Source organism: Muntiacus reevesi, chromosome 4 (genome assembly GCF_963930625.1).
Source record: "Muntiacus reevesi chromosome 4, mMunRee1.1, whole genome shotgun sequence".
NCBI lineage: Eukaryota > Metazoa > Chordata > Mammalia > Artiodactyla > Cervidae > Muntiacus > Muntiacus reevesi.
In genome coordinates, this window is record NC_089252.1 from 150,377,371 (window position 1) to 150,404,720 (window position 27,350).

The window sequence follows — 27,350 nt, forward strand, 5'->3', positions numbered from 1 at the left end:
CTAACTTTAGCAAACTGTGAATTAAATACAATGTGAACTGTCTGTCCTAGTTCTGTGGAAATGGAATCGTGCTCTTAATTCATCTTGACTTTGGTTGGTTTCATTTCTCAAACTAGATTATTCTGTGCAGTTATGCAAACAGTAATTAAACTGATTGGGAAGCAATCTTTTGAACTTGGACGATAATTAACATTTATATTTTTATATTAAGGTATCTTATAGTGTGCTTAAAACAAATATTGAATAAAATCTTATGTTTTTGCTTTCTCTCAAATGTCTTAAATGCGATCCCGGTTTAAAATATTTTTGAAGCTCAAAAAAAGAGGCGGTTCAATTGGGAGACGTAACATCTCAACAAATACTACCATAAGTTTGTAACTACAAGGGGTGTTGGGGTCAGCCGTTTGCTGCAAATGTTAATTAAGCTTCAAGAATTGTGAAGCATATCATTAGTCCCATTTCCGCGATGGCCACTATGGGCAAAGTCACCGACACCCAAGGTCACAGGCTAGTAAAGGGTTGGATGGGTTATTTCAGGTTGCGATTTCAATGAGAACATTTACTTGGTAGTGAAAAGAATTATGTAATACAGTCCGGCCACGCTTCCGGTGCTCACTCTAGGAAACGGATTATTTCTCAAGTAAAGTTTGCCTCTTAAATGGGGTTGGAATAAGGCTATGGCTAGGAAGTTCCTGACACCCAAGGGCCAGTAAGTGTCTCGGAAGCCAGTGAGGGGCGGAGACGAGGCCGGGCGAGTGGAGCAGCGAAGCCCTGGCTGAAGGCGAGGGGGGGCGGGGCAGAAGGGAGACCAGGTCATCCGTCCCTTCCCCCACCGGTCCTCTTAGGGGTGGTGGAGATATGGGCCGCAGAGCTGCGAGTCCCGAGCTGTGCGGATTCCCTAAACGCCGCACTTGCGCACAGCCCCTTACGTAACTGTCAGCGCCGGGGATTCCCTAGAGGGGGTCATTCTATTCAACCATTACACACACCCGGGGCTCCTGCCGCCGCGCCGCCGCCTCACAAAATGGCGGCGCCCATAGAGGAGACAGCGGCCGCCTCCTCGGCCCCATTTTGTGGGAGGCGAAAGATCTGTCAACATGGAATACCTCCGCTAAGGATGCATCTCAGTTTGGAAATCCTGCTTAAGGGATGGAGCGGAGAGGATCTGCTTCGACGGAAAATGGCAGCGACTTCCAGCACCTCCACGCTTTTTCACTTATTTCATTTTCTCTAAGGAAGCGCTCGAAGCTGCCGGGGGACTTGTAACTGAAGAGAGAAGGGAAAGCTGCAGCTGACTCCTCCGGGAACTTGCCGCGGCGTCTTTTGGCTTTGGTTGCTCTTCCACGCTCCCGGGAGCTGACCGCGGCCTCGCGGAGGGTCGCCTGGGCCGCCCGGACGGCTCAGAAAGGACCGGGACCCGGCGACGCCAAGTGGCAGCGGCCTCCGCCGAGTCACTTGAACGGCGAGACTTCTCAGTAGTTTTTAAATGCCACAGTCCACAGCCCCACCGGGATCCCTCCCTTGCCAGAGCCGTGAGCTTCGGGAGCCGCGGACGCTCCTGCTCCGTCAGTCTGCCGGGAGCCGGGTTGCCCGGAGTCGGCGGTCCTCGCGGATGCCGGCAGCCCCGGCGCGCCGGGTGGTCGCCGTCGGGACCCGGGCCCTGGATGATGCTACTGGGGCAGGAGTGGGAACGAAGGCACGTACACTGAAATTTAAGTCATCTGGACCTAGGGTTGTATGTTTTAACCGTGTTTTAGGTTAAACGTTAGAACGTTTTTCCTAGTATCCCACTCTGCAGTGGGCAGACCTGGCTATCTCATTTCGAATTTGAAGGGCAGGATGGAGGGGTGACATTTTCTGGTTTTGTTTTTAACGGGGAGGTGGCCACTTCTAAGCCACTGACTGCTTGCTGTTTGTGTGTGTTTGTGTGTATACATTAGTGTGTTTTGCTTTGCAGTACAGATAGCAAAGGCTAAACACCTGGAGTGTGATCCTAACGTTTTAATGCCCCCCCCTTTTTTTAACATTTAAAATGTGATATGTAACGGGACAATCGATTATGAGGAAAAGGAAAGGATTATTTTTCTGCAGAAGACGCTGTCATCCTCAAAATGGAGTCCTAAAGAATATCTGATGGAGAGAATTTAAATTCATAACACTTTAGATATGCTGTAGTCAAAGAAGACAAAAACATAAACCAAATATTTGTCAGATTGTTAAACGATTCTATTTCCCCAAGACTAGAAAAATATAAGGCCAAAGTAAGCTATTAATGAGTATTTCCCTGTAAGAGGTATGTCAAATTTTAAGAGATTCATTTTATGAAACTTAGAAATGCATTTCACGAATAGTTTACTTCAAATTTTTTTATCCAGTTACAGCAGTCTTTTGTATTTGTTTGACTTTTTTTTTTTTTTTGAGGTATTTTGTTTGTGTTGATTTTAACCCTCATCTTGCCTCTCTACTGCAGAACCGCATCTTTCTGCAGGCTGTGCCTCAGTCACTAAGTTCCATGTCCCATCCCCTGCTGCACCCGCTCGCTGCTCCTGGCGCATGCATTACCAGGATACAGTTTCTGGTGCTGTCTGTTCCTACTGATGTTCTTTATATATATGTAATAAACTTGGTTACTACTAATCAGTCTGTATCTCTTGCAAGAATATCCTATCTTAGGACCCAAGTACCCAGAAAAAAAATTTTAATGGGATTGCATTCATTGTAACTCTAGTGCATAGTATTACATTTCTCTGTACCATACTGCATTTCCTATAGTGGGCAGCACAGAGCAGGTGGATCCTGGAAAAGAAATTGCTAGAGAAGTGTGACAATTTTACATAGTCTCTTAATTGGATAAGATAAAATATAGTTCATGGTTTCAAAAATTAATGGAAAATAGTCCTATAAAAATTACTGATAATAGTGGAAATTGTCAAAACTCAGTTCATATAGTTTACTGATCTGATGAGAAATGTCGACAAAGCCCTTTTGGTGTGAAAAAAGGCAGTTGTTTTTAATAGTAACTGCAGAGGATGGGGGAGCCTGGTGGGCTGCCGTCTATGGGGTCGCACAGAGTCCGACACGACTGGAGCGACTTAGCAGCAGCAGAGCCTGAACACCATGAGAGGTTTCTGTTATTTTATATGAGTCTTGATCCTTATCAGTTTTAGTATTATTTAATCAAATCGTGATGTTTAAAATTCCCTCTTGTAAAAAACTACCAAATTTCAAATCAAACATGTCAGGGGTATGATTTCAACAGCTCAAATAACTGAGAAAGTGATATGTTGATTCATCAGAGAAACTGGATTTTAGGTTACTCCCAGATTTAATTGGTTGAACGGGGCTATTGAACTTAAATTTATGTTTCATCAAAGACGATCTTTGAAAGGAACTTTTGGTAAGATGTGAGAATGCTTTCAACACTTGCTGCTCTGCTTATGTCTGCTGCTATACTTTTTTATGTGGACTAACTTTCTTATTTGAACATTTGATTACAATACCAAATCATAGATTTGGTAGGCAAGTCCACACTTGCCTTCAAGTGATTCTAAAGGAGTACTGGTAACTAAGCTTTTAAAAGGTGAGGTAATAGTTTATTATGCTGCAGATTAGGGTAATTGTAGATATTCTGAATCTGCTGTTGACAGATTACTAAGTAATGTTATCTATGTAGGGTCTGGTTCTTTGGGGTATTTCATTGTTGTTTCTGTTCAGTATAAAAGGTTATGCTTTGTACATAAATTCAGTGCAATTTACTTAAAGAAAGTTATAATTTTCAACTAAAACAGACTCCTCAATAAGACTTAATAGCTAGAAGAACGTTAAATTTTACCCAATTGTAGTATTCTTTGGAGAGGCAATCCCAAATGTGCCTTTTGAGGAAGTAGTTCTCACTTGGTGTTTAGGTCAATTCTCTAACCTTGAAATTTTTAAGTTGTTGTGGGTTTAAGGTGCTACATTTGTTGTGTTATTTATCTCATCTGTTTTGATCACTGAAAAAGAAAAGCCCCAAACTGCTCATTGTAGTACCATCACAGTTTATAGTAGTTTAGCACTTTGCTAATAGTATTTAATAACTTCTGAAAACCAGGGGAGCATTAATACTAAACCAAAGAAATATTTGTTTATTTTTATCAGTGCAGATTACTAAATCATTAGGTAAATATTTGTTGAATGCTTACCTTGGGCAAAAGGTGAGGGAAGAGAAATTGACTTGGCCCTCAAGGAAACCTCCTGTAGTTAAGTTTTTCTTAACTGCTGCCTTTAAACAATGATAATGAAATATTCAGACCATAAGGTTCTTAATTTATAACACAAAAGCAGGATGTTTAACATTAAGTTCAAAATTCTGTTTAGTATATAAATAGTTAAATATAATTGTGTACAAAACAGCATTACATTAATGTTAGTATCAATGTTAGGATTAGTATTACTTAAAGTTGTATCAAACTATTAAGTGTTTAAATCACATTCTTTGAAAATTCAGATCCACAAAAAATATTCCAATAGTTTAATTATGAGAAGGGCAAGAGAATTTTCACTGAATGTGAAAAATATATTACTGAGCAAACAAACAGGAATTGTTTTAATGAGTTTTGATTTTCTGTTTCAATTTTTTGGTACATTGACTCTTCTGACTTTGAACTTTGCTATTAATTTTAAAAAATTAAACCCCAAAGACATTAACTTTGTATTTAATGCAAAGTTAATTCAATTCTTGACTAGCTGTAAAGCTTAAGAAGTTGGCAGTCTTGTTGGCGAAACAATAACATAGGAATTAAGCCAAAATGCAAAACTATGTAATTAGTTTCCATTACAGTAGATACAGTTCTTTCCTTCATAACTATAGGAGATAGAGTAGTATTAACTTAATAATTTATTTAGCTTTTGTTTTTCTCTGAAAACATACCACAAGCTATTCATGTATAGCATCAAAATTGAAAGCCACCAGGGTCAATGTAAATTGTTGAGGCATTTTGCTATACATTGAGGGAAATTCTAACCAGTCAGTGGCAACAATTTTTTTAAAGTGTCATGGTTCTTTGACATAATTTGTAGCAGGTAGGACTCAAAAGAATTCTCATTATCTTTGTGTGATAATGTACATGAGAAATATAAACAGTTCTTCAGGGGTACAGAATAACTGACAATATTTTGCAGTTGACTGCAGTGCTTCCAGATAATTTAAAACAAAGATGAAAATTTTAAGATTATTGGACTACATTTTTAAAATCAAATTTCCCTTTCATTAACAATACTAACAATGACAGCAATTAGTGATTACTGATAGCCTAAGTAAATAGGACGTTAGATCCTGTTCTAATATATATTCCTGTTAACTGCATTTAAAGATAGATTTCCTCAGAATTAATCAGCAGTTAAATGATGGCCCTCCTGTTCCTCTGGAAACAGAAAAGAAGCTTCCCTCTTTAGGGTATGCAGAAATTTGCTCTCTTCCCACTAAACTAAATCCATCCTTCACACTATCGTTTGCTTACCTCATTTATTTTTTCTGCTGCATGAAAAGTTGGGGACCACCAAAACTAGGAGCAGTAACGTCAGGAGTACACTCCCCTGGGTGCGTGCTCACAGCTTCTTACTCTGGTTTCAGTGCTGCTTTCTGAAGAGTCTTTTGAAATGGTAATATATTTGCAGTTAGATAAGAAGAGTGCCCAAGGAGTCTGCCATCCTTGTGAAACATGCTTCTATTGCGTTTTTCCAGGGAGAAGTTCTCCGCAGGCATGGGCATCTTAAAGGGCCCTGTCATATCCAGAAAAGTAAAGTTCTATTACTAAAGACAAGTAATAAGTTGAGAGGATCACCTCAGCTGGGGCTGGTTTTTATTTTACAGTTGTTGGCCTCTAGAGAAAGACATTTTGAAAGTTAAGGCATATCATTTTAGTTCATGAGATTGTAAGGATTATAGCAAACAAGCCAAAATCGATTTCTCAAGAAGAACTGCGGTAGATTTTAAAGCTAGTTTACATGCTTTTAATCATTTTTCAATTTGTCCTTCATTGAAAATATATGGATAAGGGATTAAATTAATTCAGAGGTCCCTACTATAATTCTTCAGCTTAATAATTGAGAATACCTGTAGATATATGTGAGTTTATTACCACTGTGAGCAGTGATAGTAGTATGTGCCCAGTGTACAAGGGTGACATTGATCAGAACGTTTCCAATGGTGTCTCCAGGTCACACTGCCGTCTTCCTTTTTGCCTTTGTCTTGACCTGCTCTGTTCTTCTTTGCTGCAGTTTCTGAGGACTGTACCTAGGAGTTGATCCAGACCTTGCTTTCATAGACATGTTTCACCAGGGTACTTCATCCCACAGCAGGTTCTTGTAGCTTGACTTTGGGCCCGACGTATGATCATAAGAATTTAACGCTACTAACCTCAGACTGCAGTTGAAAGTAACCTTTTTTCAAAAGGCTAAATAAACTACTTTAGTCCTAAATTATGCATACTCCGAATTGCTCAATGGATATTATAATATGTTAATTATTTCTTTGCTTTTTAAATTTTTTTTTGGTATGTAGATCATTATATGCATACTTGTTCAAAATCTACAATTCCATGCATTGTCTTTGAGAGGAAGAAGGCTTGCACTCTACCCCATGTTTTACATATGTGTATATGTTAAAACTGAGCCAAAGAGAAAGGGCATATTTGAAGGAAAATATGTCCTTTACTTAGACTCCAATAATTAGACTGATGTAGTTGATTTATGTCATACATTGAGCTCATTCTTCAAAGGTAAACAGTTTATAGTAAGGCTCCTAGCTCATAAATAAATGCTTTTTCAACTAAACATTCATTCTGTCTTGCTAATAAAATCCAAATTCCAGAATCATAGTTCGTTGCTAAGCAGATATGTATAAAACCGTAAATTTATCTGAATCATTTATTATTTAAAGAGTAGTGTATAAAAGTTTAAACAGAAGTCATTGATTAGTGAAAGTGACAAAATAAAAATGGAATTTTGGTAGAATGAGCTAATAAAAGGCCTTTCTTTAGGGATTTATTGGGAAAAGTAAGCTCAAACATGAGGTCCTAGACCTTTTAGGCAGTGAAAGTGAAAATCGCTCAGTCATGTCCAACTCTTTACGACCCCATGGATTATACAGTCCATAGTCCATGGAATTCTCCCAGCCAGAATACTGGAGTGGGTAGCCTTTCCCTTCTCCAGAGGATCTTCCTGACCCAGGGCTTGAACCCAGATCAGAATCCACCTGCAATGCAGAAGACCTGGGTTCGATGCCTGTGTCAGGAAGATCCCCTGGAGAAGGGAAAGGCTACCCACTCCAGTATTCTGGCCGGGAGAATTTCATGGACTGTATAGTTGGACACGACTGAACAACTTTCACTTTTGGGCAATACTTTATCTTAAATTAGGATCTGCCGGACCTCCCCTTATCACTTGGACATTTTTGTCAATGTGTGCTACTTATTTAGTATCCAGGTTAAAACCATTTGAAATGAGCCTTTTAAGTCTACAACTTGTATAACATCTATAAATATTACTGCTACATAGAATAACATTTTTAGCCTCACCACAATACTTTGTGCAATTTTATAAGTACTAAATGCCCAATGAAAGGCTGTCATCCCATTGTTGACTTAAAAAGCACAACCTAAAAGTTGAAAATTATGTTTTATTTGTTGGATTTGCTGAGGACTTAAACCAATGAGACAGCTTTTCAGATAGCTCTGAGGGACCATCTTAAAGAAGTAAGGGAGAAGCCAGAGTATATTAGGAGTTTTTGCACCAGAAACCAGATAGTCAGAACATTAAAAGATTTCTGTTAAAGAAAAATCAGACATCTCAAGCTAATGAATTTAGCACTTTTCTGTGTATGGGAATATGCAAGTGTCTGGGCTCACTGAAATCATCCCTTTGATATGCTCCCTAGTAATATTTGTTTCTATCCACTCCCCTTTGTGATGTGTGTGTTAGGGGGTGGGGGTGGTGGAGCTGCAGTGGCTGAAGGCTTGACAATCACAGCATCCTTTGTTTACTGATAACATTTTTTATCCACACCATGTAGAGAGAGCCTAGCTCTCAGTCTGGTGCAGCTTGGCAAATTCTGACATAGTTTGAATTGCCAGGAGCATAGGGGCATCTTTCCTTGCCAGTGAGAGTACACATCCTTTCTTTGCTGGCTAAGGTGAAATCTGAGCCAGGGGATTCTATATGACCTTAGTGCAATGGCCATCTCTCAGGAGCAGAGTTAGAGAAGTGGCCTTATTACCTTATTTTCCTAATTTTGTTTTGTCTTTCTGAGACTGTGTTTAACCTCACTCGGGGATAATATTTCTCTAAACCACTGTACTTCACAGACGTTGTGACTACTTTCCCCTGGGAAGTATTGGAAGCCTCAAAGTCAGGCAAATGTGTGTGACTGTGAGCGTGAGTGAACTTGACAGATGAAATCAGTATCTTTGCAAGTTATCGTGCTCTTTTTCTTAAAGTCGCGTATTAAAGCTGGAGGTTTACCCAGAACCAGAGACCCAGATGGCATTCTTTAATACAGCCTAGGATAAGCTGCTCATTTCCCATCAACATAGTACAAAAACTGAGGGACATCAGTTGCTAAATATAAGACAAGTACCTGCATATTTTCTCAGAAATTTTACTGTGATAAACTAGTGCTATACTCTGAACATTAAAGGAGGTTGTTGTTGTTTTTTTTTTTACCTCTAGCTGTCCAAACATGTTATTCAGGTAAAAGACACTGGTATAGGAGTTTCTCCCTTAGTATTTTGTGGTAATTTAGGACAAACTCAGCATGTAAGGAATGTATTATTTTTTGAGTTTCCAAAGCCAAGAATATGAGAAATACCTAGGTACGGGTCCATTACTTTTAGTAAAGTTAGTTTCACTCATTCTGGTGATAGATGCTCCTCAATTTGTAATTGAGACTAGTCAAACCAGAAAGTTCAGAAAGGCTAGTGTAGCAAGTAGCAACCCGCATCGTACTTGCGCAGGGTCATGCAGTTGTCATTCTGGTGGAGGTCCTTTGCCAGTCTTCGATGAAAGAGAAATTAGCAATCCTGGTTTCTCTTCTGTTGATAGATAGGTCTCAAGTAAAGATTTATTTTCCAAGAGGAAAAGTGATTCAATAGGTTCCCTACAGAAAGATTTTCAGAGTAGAAAATCTGCCTTAAAAATTTCATAGTCTTTGAACCCAGTTCAGAAGTGGCCAAGACCAAACCTCAAAGCATGAAGGCAAAAGTTAGGGTGTACTAAAAGAGGACAAAGTATAACCTAGTTAAGAACCATCAAATGAAGTCAGAGGCAAGACCTTCCTATTGACAGGCAAGTTAAGTGCTATCTTGGAGCTTCTAGTTGTTTCCTGATGGGCTCTCTTAGAATCGGCCTGGAAGAGTTTTTGGACATATCTAAAACATGAGGTTGAGTTTCCCTGATGAGAAGTCCAGGGTTAGAAGGTCCGCCAGCTGTCAAATGGACCCAGCACTGCCAGAAGCTATTTGTAAACCGCCTCCACTAGTCTGGTGATTTCAAGTGGGAAGTATCCAAGGAATATTCTTCTGGAACATTGTGTCTACAAGAAACTAAAAATTAATAATAAATTATTTGATGGGTGAGGTCATCATCTTCTGAAACATAAAGCATCAATCCAAGACAGAACACCTTTGCACCTGACAAATAGGAAGGCTTGAAAAAGGCCACCTTAAGTCAAGGTTCAGGCTATGTGTTTCACCAGTGATGAAACTGGTGATGAGATGATTATCTAAGTTTCAGCGATGAAACTTAGATTAGAATGTAGTGGGGTGATTACCTGGAAATTTCATAGATTATGAGTAATTTGTGAGTTAAATCCAGTGTGTTTGCTGAAAATTAGAAATTGAGGTGTGTACTGGGCTGCTAGATGTTACACTGTTGTTTCTAGATGGAGGGACAGAAAGGTCTTTGAGAAACCTGTAGGATCGTATAAATTCCATTTATAATCTATTTGAAAAAGGGTATTCCCTGACTATCATCAAAATGCTATTGTTAGGTTTTAATGTTAAAGACATCACCAACAATCATGTCAGCTCCTACATATAAGTATGTCACTATCCTGCAAAAGTACACATAATCATTTAAACATATTCTTAAGAACAGCACATATATAATATTAACCTGAATATTTGCAAGAGGGCTCCCAAGAGGGATGAGTTTTATTTATTTATTCAGTCAATTGTTCATTCATTCATTCTATTTTTAAATTTAGTTTGCTGCCTGATCTTGAAAAAGGTAACATCCGAATGAGTTAGAAAGCAAGTTGGTTAAAAAAGGTTAAGACCAACGATGCCTTAAAATGAGAAATCGCCACAGCCTTACTTTTATGAGAATAACAGCATTTTGTAATAGATGCAGCTGAAGAGACTAGAAAGACTGCTAGATATGTTAATGCCTCCACAAGTGAAGAAACCTTTATTGTTTTTGCAGTTGTCTGCAAGAACTACCCAAAAACTTGAGCAGAATGAGGAAGTTATGACTTTTAAGAGTGAAGGTACAATCTCAGGATAACACTTTCTGCCACTTAGGAAAAATATGGAGAAAGCAAAGTTTTACCCTCTGGTGTTAAAACAGACTGCATATACAGAGACCAATTTATTATTTTTCTCTGAGCTACCAGTCCCCTCTTCAATATTATACATAAGTATTTTGTTTTAGTCATAGCACCTGTTACAAATTTAAACAGGATGAGATAGCAGAAACGCTTCCTTTAAATAAGAAATTGTGCATAATCAAAGGTGTGTATGTGTGTGTGAACATATATTTGCAAGAAAAGGAGTGTGCCATGACTTTCTTTCTCAGCTTAAATATGCCAAGAAACTCAGAAATCAGAATGCTATTTTAAATACTATTAACAAGGCCATAAATTCTTAAACAATCATCAGAATTACAGATTCTAAAGTTATTTTCAAAGGATATAGAAACACTGAAATCCGGGTGTCTAGGGTTTATTGTTCAGTTGCCAAGTTGTATGTGACCCCGTTTACTGTAACACACCAGGCTCCGCTGTCCTCCACTATCTCCCAAGTTTGCTCAAATTCATGTCCATGTTGCTGTCTAACCATCTCATCCTCTTCTTCACCCTTCTCTCACCTTCAGTCTTTCTCAGCATCAGGGTCTTTTCCGTTGAGTTAGCTTTTCCCATCATGTGGCCAAAGTATTGGAACTTCAGCTTCAGCATCAGCTCTTCCAATGAATATTCAGGGTTGATTTCCTCTAGGATTGACTGATTTGATCTCCTTGCAGTCCAAGGGTCTCTGAAGAGTCTTCTCCAGCACCATAACTCGAAAGCATCAGTTCTTCGGCACTGAGCCTTCTTGATGGTCCAACTCTCACATCCATCCATGACTACTGGAAAAACCATAGCTTTTACCATACAGACCTTTGTCAGCAAAGTGATGTCTCTGCTTTTTAATGCACTGTCTGTTTGTCATGGCTTTCCTTCCAAGGAGCAAATTCTTTTAATGTCATGGCTGCAGTCACCGTCCACAGTGATTTTGGAGACCAAGAAAAAAATCAGTCACTGCTTCCACTTTTTCCCCTGCTGTTAGCTGTGAAGTAATGTGACCAGAAGCCATGATCTTAGTTTTTTGAATGTTGAGTTTCAAGCCAACTTTTTCTCTGTCTTCTTTCACCTCATCAGGAGGCTCTATAGTTCTTCACTTTCCATCATTAGAGTTGTTTCTTCTGCATATATGAGGTTATTGATAGTTCTCCCAGCAATCTTAATTCCAGCTTGTGATTCGTCTAGCCCAACATTTTGCATGATGGGACTCTGCATATAAGTTAAATAAGTGGGGTTACAATATACAGCCTTGTCTTACTCCTTTTTCAATTTTGAACCAGTCCATTGTTCCATGTAAGTTTCCAACTGTTGCTTCTTGACCTGCATACAGGTTTCTTAGGAGACAGGTAAGGTGGTCTGGTACTCCCATCTCTAAGAGTTTTCCACAGTTTGTTGTGATCCACACAGTCAAAGGTTTTAGCATAAACAGATGTTTTCCTGAAATTCCCTTGGTGTCTCCATGATCCACAGATGTTGTCAATTTTATCTCTGGTTCCTTTGCCTTTTCTAAACCCAGCTTATACATCTGGAAGTTCTTGGTTCACATACTGCTGACACCTAGCTTGAAGGATTTGAGCATAGCCTTGCTAATATGTGAAATGAGTGCTATTGTACAGTAGTTTGAACATTCTTTGGCATTACCCTTCTTTGGGATTGGAATAAAGACTGACCTTTTCCAGTCCTGTGATACTGCTGAGTATCACAGCAGTGATTTTGCTAACATACCGAGTGCAGCACTTTAACAGCAACATCTTTTTAGGATTTAAAATAGCTCAGCTGAAATTCCATCACCTCCACTAGCTTTGTTCATATAATGCCTCCTAAGGCCCTCATCACTTCACACTTCAGGATGTCTGGCTCTAGGTGAGTGACTAACCATCATGGTTATCCAGGTCGTTATTTTTTGTATCGTTTTTCTGTGTATTCTTGCCACCTCTTATTAATCTCTTCTGCTTCTCTTAGATCCTTACCATTTCTGTCCTTTATTGTGCCCATTCTTGCATGAAGCATTCCCTTGATATCTGTTTTCTTGAAAGATGTCTAGTCTTTCCCATTCTATTGTCTAATGGTGCTGATTTAAAAAAAAAAAATAGTATTTGCAAAGGTAGTTTTATAATATAGAATAGAATTCTACCTACTTTTCTACAGCAATAAGGAAGAGAATATATTTTCCCATTTTAATCTGGTTAAGATATCTTTTATTAAACCAGCAATTAGCAGTGTCTCAATACCAGAATTCCGTTAGGTGCTAGCATCCAGAGAGAAGATTGGGTACAAACTTAAAATTCAGAAGAGGGCAGAAAGATAATGTTTACAAATGGAATATGGAACATGTAATGTCTTGCCTGTACACGTAATTAAGAATATAAGTCAAGTTTATTGCAGATTAATATATGTTTGTTGAAGCAGTCTAAATAGTATATTCACCTGAAGTAGATTTTGGTAAAATGATTATATATTTAAATCACTTGTTTTTTAAATTGTATGGATATTTTGTTTATTGACCTTAGTTTGTAGTTTCAGATAGTTTTCCCTGGCCTGGGAAAGCTTTTCTGTTTGTTACTGTTTCTCCAACCTCTTAACCCCATCTTTCAAATTATTTTTACAGTTCTTAAGAATTTGCAAACTTGCTCTTTCATATATTTTCTGAAAATGTGAAAAGTGTTAAAAGTTTGTATTTTCAATGCCTTAGGAAATATTTAGGAATACATTTTAAAAACTGTGTGCCCAAGTTGGCATTTTCCGAAGTGCCATGATCAGTTTATAGGTGTTAGGTGAAAAAGGATGCAGTTACCTAATTTTGTGAAATGCAAGTTAAGTTAAACTTTTTTCTGTAAGACTTCTTAGGGCCTTCAGCATCCTCCTGTTATCCTCTATGTACATTCTGTTTTCCAAATGTACTTGGCCTTCTGATAGGATCGTTGTTCATGAGAAATATGGGGAAGTGCTGGTTTAAACGTTGTTAAAAACTGAATACATATGTCTAAAACAAAAGTGGCCAGTCGTTCACTAGAATGTGCGCTCTTTAAGGGCAAGGACCCCTATTTAGTCATTGTAATCCAATATTACATATAACAAACATAATGCTCAGTATATATTATTAATAAGGTACTATACATTTAATAACTTGAAAGTTTGTTTTTGCAAGCCTAATTAAGCTTCTAATTTGCTAAAGTTATTTATCATAAGATAACTTTATTTTATTGTATGTTATTTTTTCTTCTCCATACTCAGAAGAATTGGAATATTTTTAAATGGTTTATTTTGCAGTTTTTTGTTGTTGTTGTTGTTTTTAATTTTTTTCATTTATTTTTATTAGTTGGAGGCTAATTACTTTACAGTGTTGTAGTGGTTTTTGTCATACATTGACATGAATCAGCCATGGATTCACATGTATTCCCCATATTTTGCAGTTTTATATTTAGAATGGTGTCAGCTATTTTTGTCTCTGTTGAAGAGGTGTATACCTAACCACATAATAGATCTGTTCACAAACCATAATGCACTTCAAAACTTCTAGGTATAGAAATAAGAGAACTCCCTAGTGCCTTTATTTCATTTCACCCCAACATTCCTCTGGGAATCTAAAACTTTTTTCGTATCCTCCTTCTTCAGTCTTCACTCCTGCCTCCCAAGAAGACAATTTGTCTATGTTCCCATTTTCTTCTGGAGTCCATATAGTTTTCCAGAATTTGTGGAACCCCCTGAACCATTTACAACTGCCTCCTATTATAAATCTAGTCTTTTCCCGTAGATTACCTGTTTCATCTGCCAGAGGTTCCTTGGAGTCCTTGAGGATTTCCTGGATGTACTAAAATGTATTGATTACACATAAGCAAAATGAAAGGACTTCATTATTGTGCATGTAGTAATAGATCTTCATACCTCTGAAGGAAGGACATTTTGAAGGTCTCAGTTACAAAGAATGATGCATATTTATAGGAATCTAGTGAACTTTGCCACCTTTCTTATTAGGAGAAAGAGAAACTTAGAAGTTCCTTGAAGACTTGGTGGGCTTTTAAGGTCCTCAGAGAGTTTTGTAGATTTCAGTTGGATGTATAATTGATATTAAAGACCATAGTCATAATCAGGAGCAAATAGGTAAAGAAAAGAAAATATGAACAAATTCTCTGAATTAAAAAAAAGAACAGGAAAGAATACATATTAAATCAGCTTTAAAATAGACACATGCAAAAAATACACATTTTCTTCATTTGATTATAATACTTTTTAGAGGATCCTTAAAAGAGTGTGAAATTCACATTTTGACAGTTTAGGCATCTTTTGCTGAATTTTGTTAAGAATTTCCTGTTTAGAGACTGATACAGAAAAGTATTCCTAGTGAAAATTATAAGATTTTTTTTTTTGCCTTGAAAGCCCTTTAAAATAGGAAATATTCATGGAGTAGCATTAATAAATGTCTTATCTTGTAAATAACAGGAGAGTTCCCTAATGTCCTTTAGAACCAGGTATTATGTTGCTGTTGTTTTCTTTTATCTCCATTCAGACTACCATTGGTAGAAGCCTATCATCCAGACAAGGAGAGGTGCTAAGACAGGAAGCTGTTTGAGGACAGTACAGGGCCCTTCTTAAAATTTTAGAGTTTCATGAGTGATGGGAGCAAAGAGCAGACAAATAATTCTACTATAATATGATCAAGGAGTTTGATGGAGGTATTGGCTGTACCTGGAGAAGTCTGGAAGCTTTATGGAATAGAAACATCTGAGTGTGTCTTAAAATAAGAATGTTCATACTTGGTGATAGTGAAGGCTGAGGCATGCAAGCATGTGGCATGTTTTGGGGATGGTAACTAGCCCACTATGAAAGAGCCCATTTTGCCGGGGTGAGGATGAAAAAGAATCAAAGCCAGAAAGCTATATTGAAGCCAGTCTGGGAGAGGCATCTATGATGTTAAAGACTTTGGACTTTTTCCCTAAAAACTGTTATTCTCAGCCTTTATGTTTCTTCTGTCACATAAATGATAGATGCACATATATACAAGGATATATACAAATCCTAGGCTCTGGCTTTTTCTGCTTCATTTCCATCCCATTCAAGCATGTGAGAACACAAGAAAGGAAATTATTATAATTACAGACAGATACAGATTTGACTTTTTAAACATATGTTTGACTTTTTAAACTATTACTGTGCACAATTGGTGAAAACAGTTGTCTTGACATAGGTTGGGAACAGGAGGAATGTAGATAAACTGCTATCACAACATAATAAGAAACTGGAAGTGAGGGCTTCATTAATAGGATGAGAAGAGAGAGGATGGATTCAAGAAATAGTGCAAAACTAAACTGTGAGGACTAAACTAATTTCCATGACTCATGTACACTTTCTGGATCAATTCTAGTAATACTGCTTCTGTACTGCCATTGCGCTTGGGCACCTGCTGTCTGTCATTCACACGCGCGTATGCACACGCACACACACACACACACACCACTTATCTACTGTGCCACACTTGCCTCCACACTGCTATGACCATTACTTCACCCCATTGTCCCTTAAAACAGCCCACTTTCCTGTAGCTGTTTGAAATGGGGTCATGCCTCTTTGAAATGGCTGTTTAAAAACATCCTTTTTTTTTTTTATGAACAAGTATTCAACAAATACCCTGGTCCTCATATTCCTTATCCTTGATCATCTCATCTTCCTCTCCATCTCTGAATTTAAAATATGAAGTGAGGATGAGTATTTGTTTCACATATCCTTGGAATACTTGACTAAAACAAAAAGCACAATATTTTGACCACGATATCTACTGAATCAAAATGAATACTTTAAAATGTCATGTACTTCATTTACATTCTCTTTTCCAAACACATTCATACTGTTTTTTCTTTCTTATTCTGAAGCCCATTTTTTTCATCTGGATTCTCCTAATATCCCCTTTGTAGACTTATTGCAGCTCTCTGTTTTTTTTCAAGAATGCAACACATGAAATTGCCTGTTGTATTCTTTGTGCAGATATACCATGCTTTGGTACAAGAATAGAATAAAGCTTCCTAGTTTTTTTATTCTGAATGGTAAATAATTCACCTGGTATTTAGATTTCCATATCACATTGGTCTAGTGGTTTCAAGCAACGATTTATAATAGTTCACAGTTCATCATGAAATACAGAGCCCAGAGATCAGCTAATCTCTAATCCTACCTGAACATTTTATAAATGTAAAAACAGATCAAAAGCAGTTAAATATTTTTCCTGATATCACAGTAAGTGAGACTTGGAAAGTCTTTTGATTCTATACTAGTATCTTATGTTATCTTTTCCTCTTATTAATTCTGAATTGCATAATATAGATGTATTCCTCCTTTAAAGAGTTAAAACATCATAGTTTAAAGCCCTCTCCACCCTTGGAATCACAGCCTACCCCTGTCAGTAACCACTGTTATCACTAACGTGATAGTAACCACTGTTATCACTGATATCATTAATATCACTAACATATTACTATATGTTCTATTAGCACTATTCTCTGCATTTTTTTGTAATCTGTACACACACACACTCGTCCACATGTGTTACATAGATGGTATGTTTCTTTAGTCACTAGTGAACTTTTCAGTGTATCCATTGTGTTAGCGTAGTTAGACTACCTTTTACAAATGTGTACCTTACACTGTGCACATAGACCCAAGTCACTAACCTGTCTTCTCCGATAGCTTCATCGGGATCCCTGTCCATTTATTCATCCAATGAAGATTAACTGTCCATTACATACTACCTTCAAGAAGTTTACATTACACTTATGAAAGTAAAAATGTACAAAGATAACTGATATCAAATACCAAGTGTCATTGAAGATGCATAAGGAGTCCTTCTGTTTTCTGTCTCACTATCTGAAAGGCCTGAATAGCACAGGAAAATAATTTTTTAAATGTGTTACAGAAGCTCTTTGATGTCATTTGTTAAATTCAGTGTTTGTTTAGCTTAAAAATATTTTGACAGGACTCTATTTCAATTGACCGTAGCTGAAGTATTAAAGCACTGTAACTGAGATCCCAGTCACTTATGAATTCGTGTAAGCTTAAGGCTTACCTTGAAATTAAAATGTCAGCCTCAACAACTATTTTCTTAAAATGAACTTCAAAGCCAGGTAAAATGTAGGTATTGCAGAAACTAACTGCAACCGACTATCACCAACAATTTAAAAATAAGTGAACGCATGTATTTGTTGGAGAGTTCGGTCAGACACATGCAGTGGTGAGAAGTATTAAACACTTTTGGACGTTTATTGATTTGCTCTCTGTAACTACTATGTCCGAATTCAGTTGTAGTGTCTCAGTATCTGAGCAGAGGAAATCCTGGATCATGTGACTTCTAAAATAGAATCTAGATTCAGATCCAACCATGTACACAAAATGCCTCTCTCAAGCCAGGCATGTGCATGTGAGAGATTTCATTCAGTCACTCACAGTTGATTGAATCAGCTCTATAAAGTAAAAATTTTACTTGAAATGAGACTAATATTCCTTGAGACCCTGCACTATAAAATAATTATTTTTCCAGCATGGTCATTTATTACAGTTTTAAAAAATGTTATAAAACATTTTGCTCCATGGACAAAGTGAACAAATTTATATTTCTTTCAAAATGATCAGACCCTAGAGCTTAAGTGCTCTCTTTTGTAATTATTATAATAATTCTAGCAATGAAAAGTAAAAGTGTTAGTTGCTCAGTCATGTCCAACTCTTTGCTACCCCATGGATTGTAGCCTGCCAGGCTCTTCTATCCATGGAATTCTCCAGCCAAGAATACCATAGTGGGTAGTCATTCCCTTCTCCAGGGGATCTTCCCAATGCAGTAATTGAACCCAGGTCTCCTGCATTGCAGGATAATACAGAGATGGAATACTGTCTGACCCACTAATGTTTAAACAAACAAGAATAGTCGAAAACTAAAATCAGAGTACTAGATCTTACTAGCTGTAGCACTACTTTACTTTGAAATACTGAGTGAACACTTTCATACTTCTAACCTCATTTCTCTTTTAAAAAAGGAAAAGATCTTTTACTGAATATGATTGTTAGTTTAAAACTCCAGGAGCAGGACTTCCCCAGAGGCCCAGTGGTTAAGACTCTTTGCTTCCACTTCAGGGGACAGGAGTTCAATCCCTGGTCTGGAGAGTAGATATCCCTGATGATATCCGAAATTGCCCCGCCCCCCAGCTCCTGTATACAGGGAGGGGCCAAAGAAAAGAGGCAGCCCACTCCAGACTGGTTTCTTAAGCAAGAGAACTTACTCATAATGCTTGTCTTGGGCAGCCACAGGACAAGCAGATCTCTGCACCTGCCCACCAGTATCTTAAAAGTTTATAAAGAGGCCTTAACTGCGTTCAGTCATGTACTCAGTCCTGATAGTCCCATCATCACATTAGTATCTCGTGGTTGGATCCTTGGTGCAGTTTCTGGGAGAGTGAAGGCAAGGAGAATGTACTTTCCAAGGACAAGGAGGAAGCGAGGAGCCGCCAATTGCCTGGGTCCAGCTCATGGGCCAATCTGTGGTCATGTCTTCTTGATGACCTTCTCTAGCTATGATATGTAAATTGATTGCTTGAGAACGCTAGGTATAATAAGGTACTGTGTAAGTTTGAAGTGATAACTGCTGAAAATATAACCTAGAGGGAGATTTTTTTTAGGTTGCAAAATATACATAATGTGATCATAAAGGACATTCAACCTCATAGGAGGTTAAAAATTTTAAAAAAACCTATTCTTTTCCTACAAGTGATAAGCCTCCGTTTCAAAACTGTACTTTTAAAAGCAAATATTGGTCTTTCTAGTTCTTTGAGAGGAATAAAAACACCGGTGTTTGTGTGTGATTCTCCTGTATTGACTCCACAATGGCAGACCAACCATCTCTAGAGGCTTTGTGTTTCTGTGTTACAAAGCAAAGAACACAGTTTGGAAAACAGTGTGAATCCTGAGGTCTTATACTTGAAGAAGGAAAATAAACGTTGGTAACCCAATTTGAATGTAAACTACATAAACTTCAGGTATAATCCCTTTCTTCATATTTTGCTGTTTTATTACTGAATCCTGACTGTATTTGTAAAATTACTTATAAGTGCTGTTTACATTATTATGTATGTTAGAGAAAGTTTTATGAAAGGAAAAGAACATAAGGATGTTTTAAACCAGGAGATGGAGACTGTTTGGTAAACGTGGGAAGAGATTCTTTTGGTTTATTAAAGGAAAGGAGAAACAATACTAAAGAAGAAGAACTTGCGATAGCCTTGAGCTAAAGGTAGAAAAGAAAATTAGATGAGTGATAAAATTGACACAGGCTTCTTAGGACATAGATGTGTTGAGCATTTTTAAAAAGAATAAATGATTAATTTTATATCTGAGGAAATTTTAGCTAACAGTTTCTTATTTGCACAGAGGAGAGGAAAGCCCATGAGGAAGTGGTAGCAGTTGGTAACAACTTAGATGGGGAATTTAGATAATAGTACATTGAGAAAGGAACTGATCTTTAAAGTGTTACGGAATTACTGTCAAGAATTGCCCCCAGGCAATTTGAGTAGTGCTTATGATCCAGGCCAGCACACTTACCTTTTTTGAACACTATCTAAAAGATCTTATCATTTGTCTCCCACACTTACTCTTCATTATGATGTAAACTCCACAAGGTTAAGAATTTGTCTTATAGCTGCATTTTCAGTGCCCAGAATAGTGTTTAATAAATGAATTCTTGGACTTCCCTGGTGGCGCAGTATTAAAGAATCCGCCTGCCAATGCAGGAGACCTGAGTTCGATCCCTGGGTCTGGAAGATTTTCCTGGAGAAGGAAATGGCAATTCGCTCCAGTATTCTTGCTTGGGAAATCCCATGGACCGAGGAGCCTGGCGGGCTTCAGTCCATGCGGTTGCAAAGAGTTGAACATGGCTTAGTGATTAAACAACAAAACGAATTCTAGATATAAACATCAGAGTCCTAAAAGACAGCCTCTCAATTTGATATTTAGGACTAATAAATGAAAATCAAACCATATTAAACTTAGCAGGGACCTCAGAGATCTTGCAGTCCACGGTTTCTTTGCTATTCATGTATGGATCTTTGAGGACGATTTTTGACTACTGTGAGTCTTAACCCCAGTGTTGGAAATGACAGTTGTGATTTAGTACTTCTCCTCTCTTCCCTTCTCCATTTTTCTCATGTTTGGGGGCCAAAGAATATAATTTCACTAGTTTTTCAGTTCCACAACACTCATCTGGTCCAATCTCCCTCCTAAAAGTTCCTTACATGGCATATTGTTCCATTGGATCCTTCTAAGAAGAAAGAGCACACTGTTAGTGTGTGTGCATCAGTGTGTGTGTGTGTGTGTGTGTGTGTGTGTGTGTGTATCTGTCTGTCTGTGCATCTGTGTTTCATCCAACAAATAAACAATCATGTGCTAGGCTACAGATACAATGTGATAAAACATATGTTCCCTACCCTCACGGGGCCTACAGTCTAGTAGAATTTTACCAACAAGTGACATTTCTAAACTCTTTCCTCGTTCTCTGTATTCTCAAAGCTCTTTGGAAAGAAGCAGAATAATGGGAAGAGATTTAAAAAAACAGTGGGGTCTAACTTCCAAAGAATGGTGTTAAGACAAATACCCACTTTTTAGTTTACAAGGCCTTTCAATTCAATTCAATTCAATTCAATTCATTCAACAAACACCTAAGGAGTATCACAAGAGTCGGACAGGACTCAGCGACTAAACCACCACCAAGGGGTATCTCTCGCCCTTGGCTAGATTCTGAAGGATGAAAGCAAAGTAAGATATAGCCCCTGTTCACAAGGTAAAAAATGCAAATATATATTCTTCAGTGTGATAAGTGCCATGGGTTAACTGTTTATGAGTGATCAATTCCATTGGAGAATCCTTTCTAAGATAAAATAATTTTTACAGTAAATTAAAATCTGCCTCTTTTAATATCTATTAGTTGATCCCAGTTTTGTCCTCTGAGCTCTTCATGTATTTATTTGACTCATAAACATTTCTTAGGGAACTTGGCAGTGTTCCATAATGTGCCAAGTTCTCTTCATAGGCAAATAGGATATGATTCTTGCCCTCAAGGTTAGGACATAATTCTGCAACATTGAGGAAGTTGCTTAACCTCTCTAAGTTCAGTTTCCTCCTCTGGGAATTGAGGGTAGTGTTAGAACCTACCTCTTAGGATCATTGAGAGGATTAAATGAATAATGCATGTAATGCACTTAATACAGGAACTGGTACTTCGCTTTCAACAAATGTGAGCTATTATTTCTCCTATGTGTAAGGGGGGATCCCAATAAGCAAATTAGCAGTTTCAGGGTTGATGTGAATAATGCCTTAACAGACATAAACATAGGTTGCTATGGGAATACCCCCGAAGAACACCTCACATTGGCTAAAGAGGCTAGGGAAACATCCTGCAGGAGGCGACATTTGAGCTCCATGTTGCAGGACTAAACAGTGGGGGTGGGAAAGGACACAGGCAAAGAGGTGAGGAGAAGAGGTGAGAGAGCATGGTGTATTTGGGTTACTTCAATTGTTTAGACTGGCTAGAAGACTAATTCAAGACAGAATTGGGATGTAATGACCAATTAGACGTAGCTGTAGGAGAAGAGGTGCAGGAGGTGTCAAAGATTAAATGACTGTCCTGAGTAACTGAGCAGAAGGTGATGACCTTGGTTTATGGAGAGAATGGATGAGGGCAGGTAAGTACAACTCTAAACATGTTGAGTTTCAGGAAGGCTGGGCACTTGATTCTTCAGATCAAGGGTCTAGACTACTCCCGTGTTGCAGATTTGGAATTTGTTGACAGGTGTTTGTTGAAGCCACTATATATATATATATATATATATATATATATATAGTATACAGAATGGCCAACATTAAGGCATGATCAAACAGCTCCTAATGTTGATTGAGAATGAATTTCCAGGCCTGTTAGGGGAAAATGGAGAAACAGCATTATCCCAGAAACTAAGAGAGGAGAGAACTTTTTTTAAAAAGTCAACAGTCACAAACGCTGAAGGGATAAGAGAAAACTGTTCTTTGGATTAAGCAACTAAGAAATCACCGGTCAAAGGCTTTCCTGGTGGTGCAGTAGTTAAGAATCTACCTACCAATGCCGGCAACACAGGTTCAATCCCTGCTCCAGGAAGATTCCACATACCACGGGGCAACTAAGCGCATGTGCCACAACTACTGAAGCCTGCGTACTACTAATGCCCTAGAGCCCATTCTCCACAAGGGAAGCCGTCACAATGAGAAGCCCGCGCACAGCAACTAGCGAGTAGCCCTCCACTCGCCACAACTAGAGAAAGCTCGAGCTCAGCAACAGAGACCCAGTGCAGCCAATCAATCAATAAAAATCTGAAGGAAAAAAAAAAGTTACTGGTCAAGGCCAGAATCTAGAATGCCGGAGATTGTGGAGTGGCTAGGGAACAGGCAAGGAAGATGATGTCTGGAGGCTCCCTTTCCAGAAGCTGTAAGAGTGGAAGAGAGATAATGTAAAAAGACAGAGGATGAAAGGCAGGCTCTGGTTTATTTAAAGATCACAAACACTCGACCTCCTTTTTATGTCCAAGGGAAAGAACCTGGAGAAAAGGAGAGCTGAAGATAAAGAATGCAGTATAAATAAACAATAGTAAAAGAGTTTTCTGAGAAGGCAGAAGAGGTGACACGCTGTGGAGGAAAATGTCTTAAACAAGGGAAAGAATACCTCTTCCACCCCAAGATGTACTTGTGGAAAGAGAATGTAGACTTGAGTTGTCTGAGGATATCTCTGAGGCCATGTCATCTTTTGAGAGTTGATACGGGGAGTGGGGACTATAATGAGGTGCAGGAACTCGAAAAGTTCCCTTAAAAAGAGGAGAAACCTAGGAAGTGTGGGAAACGGCAACATTGCCGTTTGGGTCCCTGGGCTTTGTCAGTGTCTGCCTTTAGTGGTGGAGGCACCCACAACGCTCTGCAGTAGATGGGGTCTGACCAGTGCAGTGTAAGGTGAGACGACTGTTTGCCTTCAACCATCCAGTTCCTTTGTTTGGAATCTTAGACTTTTACTAAGGTAGCCCATGACTGGATGAGCTATTTTTAACAGCTAGTTCCTACTGAGAAACCAAGAAAAAGCATTTCACCCAAAGCCAGAGTCAGTAATGATTACTGTTCAAAAGAATGAACTACTTATAAAAATCAAGAATTAATTCAGAAATTGTTCCAGTTTAAAGGAAAACCCTTCTAAATATTGATGTTTTCAGCATAGTGACAGACATGAGAAAGAATTAGTTGAAAAATTAGTTGGTTTGGTAAATGCTTAAAAATATCTATGTAATGATGAATGCAGATGTCATAGACATCAAATAAGTATACTGTACAAATATGCCATTATTCCCAACTGTCAGTCACTTAGTGTGAAACAACAGTAGATTAAACCGTAGATAAATTTTGTTTTTCAAAATATTTTAAAGTGTTTTATTCTCTAACCATTCCCTATTATCCTACACCTAGCCACTTGATACTCTTATATTAATTGCCTCACTTCTGAACTCATTTGAGTTTGTTGCTCCAGCTCTACCATGCTCTACAATCTATAAGTTATTAATAACTAGGTCAGCTGAAAGTTATTAAAAAATTTTTTGACCACATGCTTGGCGTGTAGGGTCTTAGTTCGCTGACCAGGGATTGAACCCACAACCCCTGCATTAGACATGCAGAGTCTTAACCACTAGACGACTTGGGAAGTCCAAGATCAGTTGAAAGTTATAGCCATCATGTTATGCTAATCTTAATAGAGCTGCTTTTACTGAATTGCTATCTTGTATACAATCATGGCTTGTATTGAGGGATACAATAATAAAATATCTTCATGAAACATGTAGTTCTGATTACTATAAGTGGGATGAATGTACATTTTGATTTTGAGGGGACAGTTTCAGTTTACACCTGTTGTCCTACTATATTGTCTACTAGTTCCCCTTTCAACTCAAAAAATGCCACAGTTATATGATCTCAATGTTCTTTTCATTGTACAGTGCTCTTTTTATGAGGTTTTGTGAGAAACTTTTGATCCTGTTCATGGTGATCAGTCATATCAGTGCTTCTTCTGAGCAACTGGGTTGTTTTTATTACTTACACATGGTGACTCATAACTACTCAAGTAGCCCTTTTAAAGTTGACCTTAGAAAGTTTGGGGTCGTATTTGCCACCTGCCTCATCACAAATTCAAAGGTATGCATTTTTATGTTAATCTTTTCTTTTGCTTTTCCTTTCTGTTTTTTTCCTGTTCCTTTTTTTCCTCCCCTATTTCTAATTTATATCTTGAATTTTATGCATCCTTGGCAGCTATCTTGAACTATTTTTGAGACATGGCTGTGAATAAAGAAGCACAAAACAAACAGATTGCTTCTAGAACTTATCTGATATTCTTCAATGACTGAAAAACAGCTCTTTTTTACCATGAGTGTTTAATGTTTTCCACTTTTTATCTATTTCTTTGATCCAGGATGTTTTGAATAAATGGGCAGATTTTGATCTAGTTTGATACACTGTTAAGAGATGAAGCTACTATACTTCCAAGCTGATCTCTGATCAGTCTGCCACTTAAAAAATATATAGCTGATAACATTTTTCAAATGGTTCCATTGCAAAGCTTGAATAGGGAGGCAATCCAGCTTAATGAGAAAAAAAAAGCACACAAAATTTTATCATCAGACAAGTCCTATTATTCTCCTTGTCTAAATCCTAGGTGTTTCCACCTGTGGCTTAGAGATACTATAACCTAATTCCTAGAGTAACTGAGGCAACATATATACAGTGCCTCTGCAAATAATTAAATGCATAGTAAAGTTTACCTACTATTGTTGTTGTTATCTTTATGATTTACAAATCACTAATGATTTTGCACTTAGTAAGAATGCTTGATGTTTATCTTTTTTAGCAAAAAAAGAAAAAAAAAGTGTTTGAAGGACTTCTCTGGTGATAAAGTGGTTAAGGCTCCTTGCTGTCAATGCAGAGGGCAGAAGGTTGATCCCTAGTCAGAGAACTAAGATCCCATATGTTACACAGTGGGGCAAAAAAAGGGGGGTGGAGTTGAAAGTTAAACTATTTATGACTTATCTGCTGACACTGTAGCACACTAGATATTTTTGAAAAGACTCCCATAGCTGAATACCTAGACACTGGATAAAGTACAACACACAAATATACTTTCAAATGCATGGTGGAGGATATCCCTGATGGTCCAGTGGTTAAGATGTGCCTGCCAATGCAGGGGACATGGGTTTGATCCCTGATCCAGGAAGATTCCATGTCTCAGGGCAACTAAACCCTCAAGCTGCAACTACTGAAGCCCGCACACCCAAGAGCCCATGGTCTGCAACAAGAGAAGCCCCTGCAAAGAGAAGCCCTGCACACCACGAGTAGAGAGCAGCCCCTACTTGCTGCAACTAGAGAAAAAGCCCTCACGCAGCACTGAAGACCCAGTGCAGTCAAGGGGAGTGGGGGGGGGGGGGGGCGGGGAACATTGTGGAGCTTTCAAGAAGTAAGGAAAACCCTCAGGATTTCCACCTATCCCCAACAAAAATAAATAAAGCAGCAACCTGAAAACAAGAAGTATTTAAATGAGAAATTGTGACTACTTTATGAGCATATGCCAAGATAGGAACCTAGAGTCTTGGATATCATTTAGCATTAGTGAAAAGTGAAAGTGAAAGTTGCACAGTTGTGTCCAACTCTTTGTGACCCCATGGACTTACACAGTCCTTGGAATTCTCCAGGCCAGAATACTGGGGTGGGTAGCCGTTCCCTTCTCCAGGGGATCTTCCCAGTGCAGGAATCAAACCAGGGTCTCCTGAATTGCAGGCAGATTCTTAACCAACTGAGCTATCAGGGAAGAAAGAAGCATATGAAGGCTCTCAATTTTAAAAATTTATCTCTTAAAAGACTGGGAATATACATACCAACACATTAAAAGTGAGATGAACTACCAGGGTCAGGGTCTTCCCGACCCAGGGGTTGAACCTGTGTCTCCTGCGGTTTCTTTGTTGCAGGCAGATTCTTTACCACTGAGCCACTGGGGAAGCCCTTAAAAAGCAATAGTGAGGTTAAATAGTGGATTAGGCACAGTAGAAAAGAGAATTAATGAATTTTAAGATAAACCCAAAGATATTACCCTGAATGAATCATAATTTTAAGCAGATGAAAAACATGAAAGAAAAGTAAAGGGACATGAAGGATAGAATGAGAAAGAGAACAGAAAGAATGAGGAAATGAAACACATTAAGTTTTCCGGAAATGAGGAAAGCATCTTTTCTCCAGTTCAGGGGGAGTCCAGTGAGTTACAAATGGGATAAATATAATTAGAAATTCAGGGACTTCTCTGGTGGTCCAGTGATTAAGACTTCACATTTCCATTGCAGGAGTCCTGGGTTTGACCCATAGCTGGGAAACTGATATCTTGCATGCCAGTTTGGCGGTGGCCCTCCAAAAAGAAGAAATCCACACTTAAATACATTGTAATGAAATTGAGAATCCCTTGGACTGCAAGGAGATCAAACCAGTCAATCCTAAAGGAAATCATTGGAAGGACTGATGTTGAAGCTGAAGCTTCAATACTTCGGCCACCTGATGCGAAGAACTGACTCACTGGAAAAAAACTCTGATGTTGGGAAAGATCGAGGGCAGGAGGAGAAGGGGATAATAGAGGATAAGATGGTTCAATGGCATCACCAACTCGATGGACATGAGTTTGAGCAAGCTGTGGGAG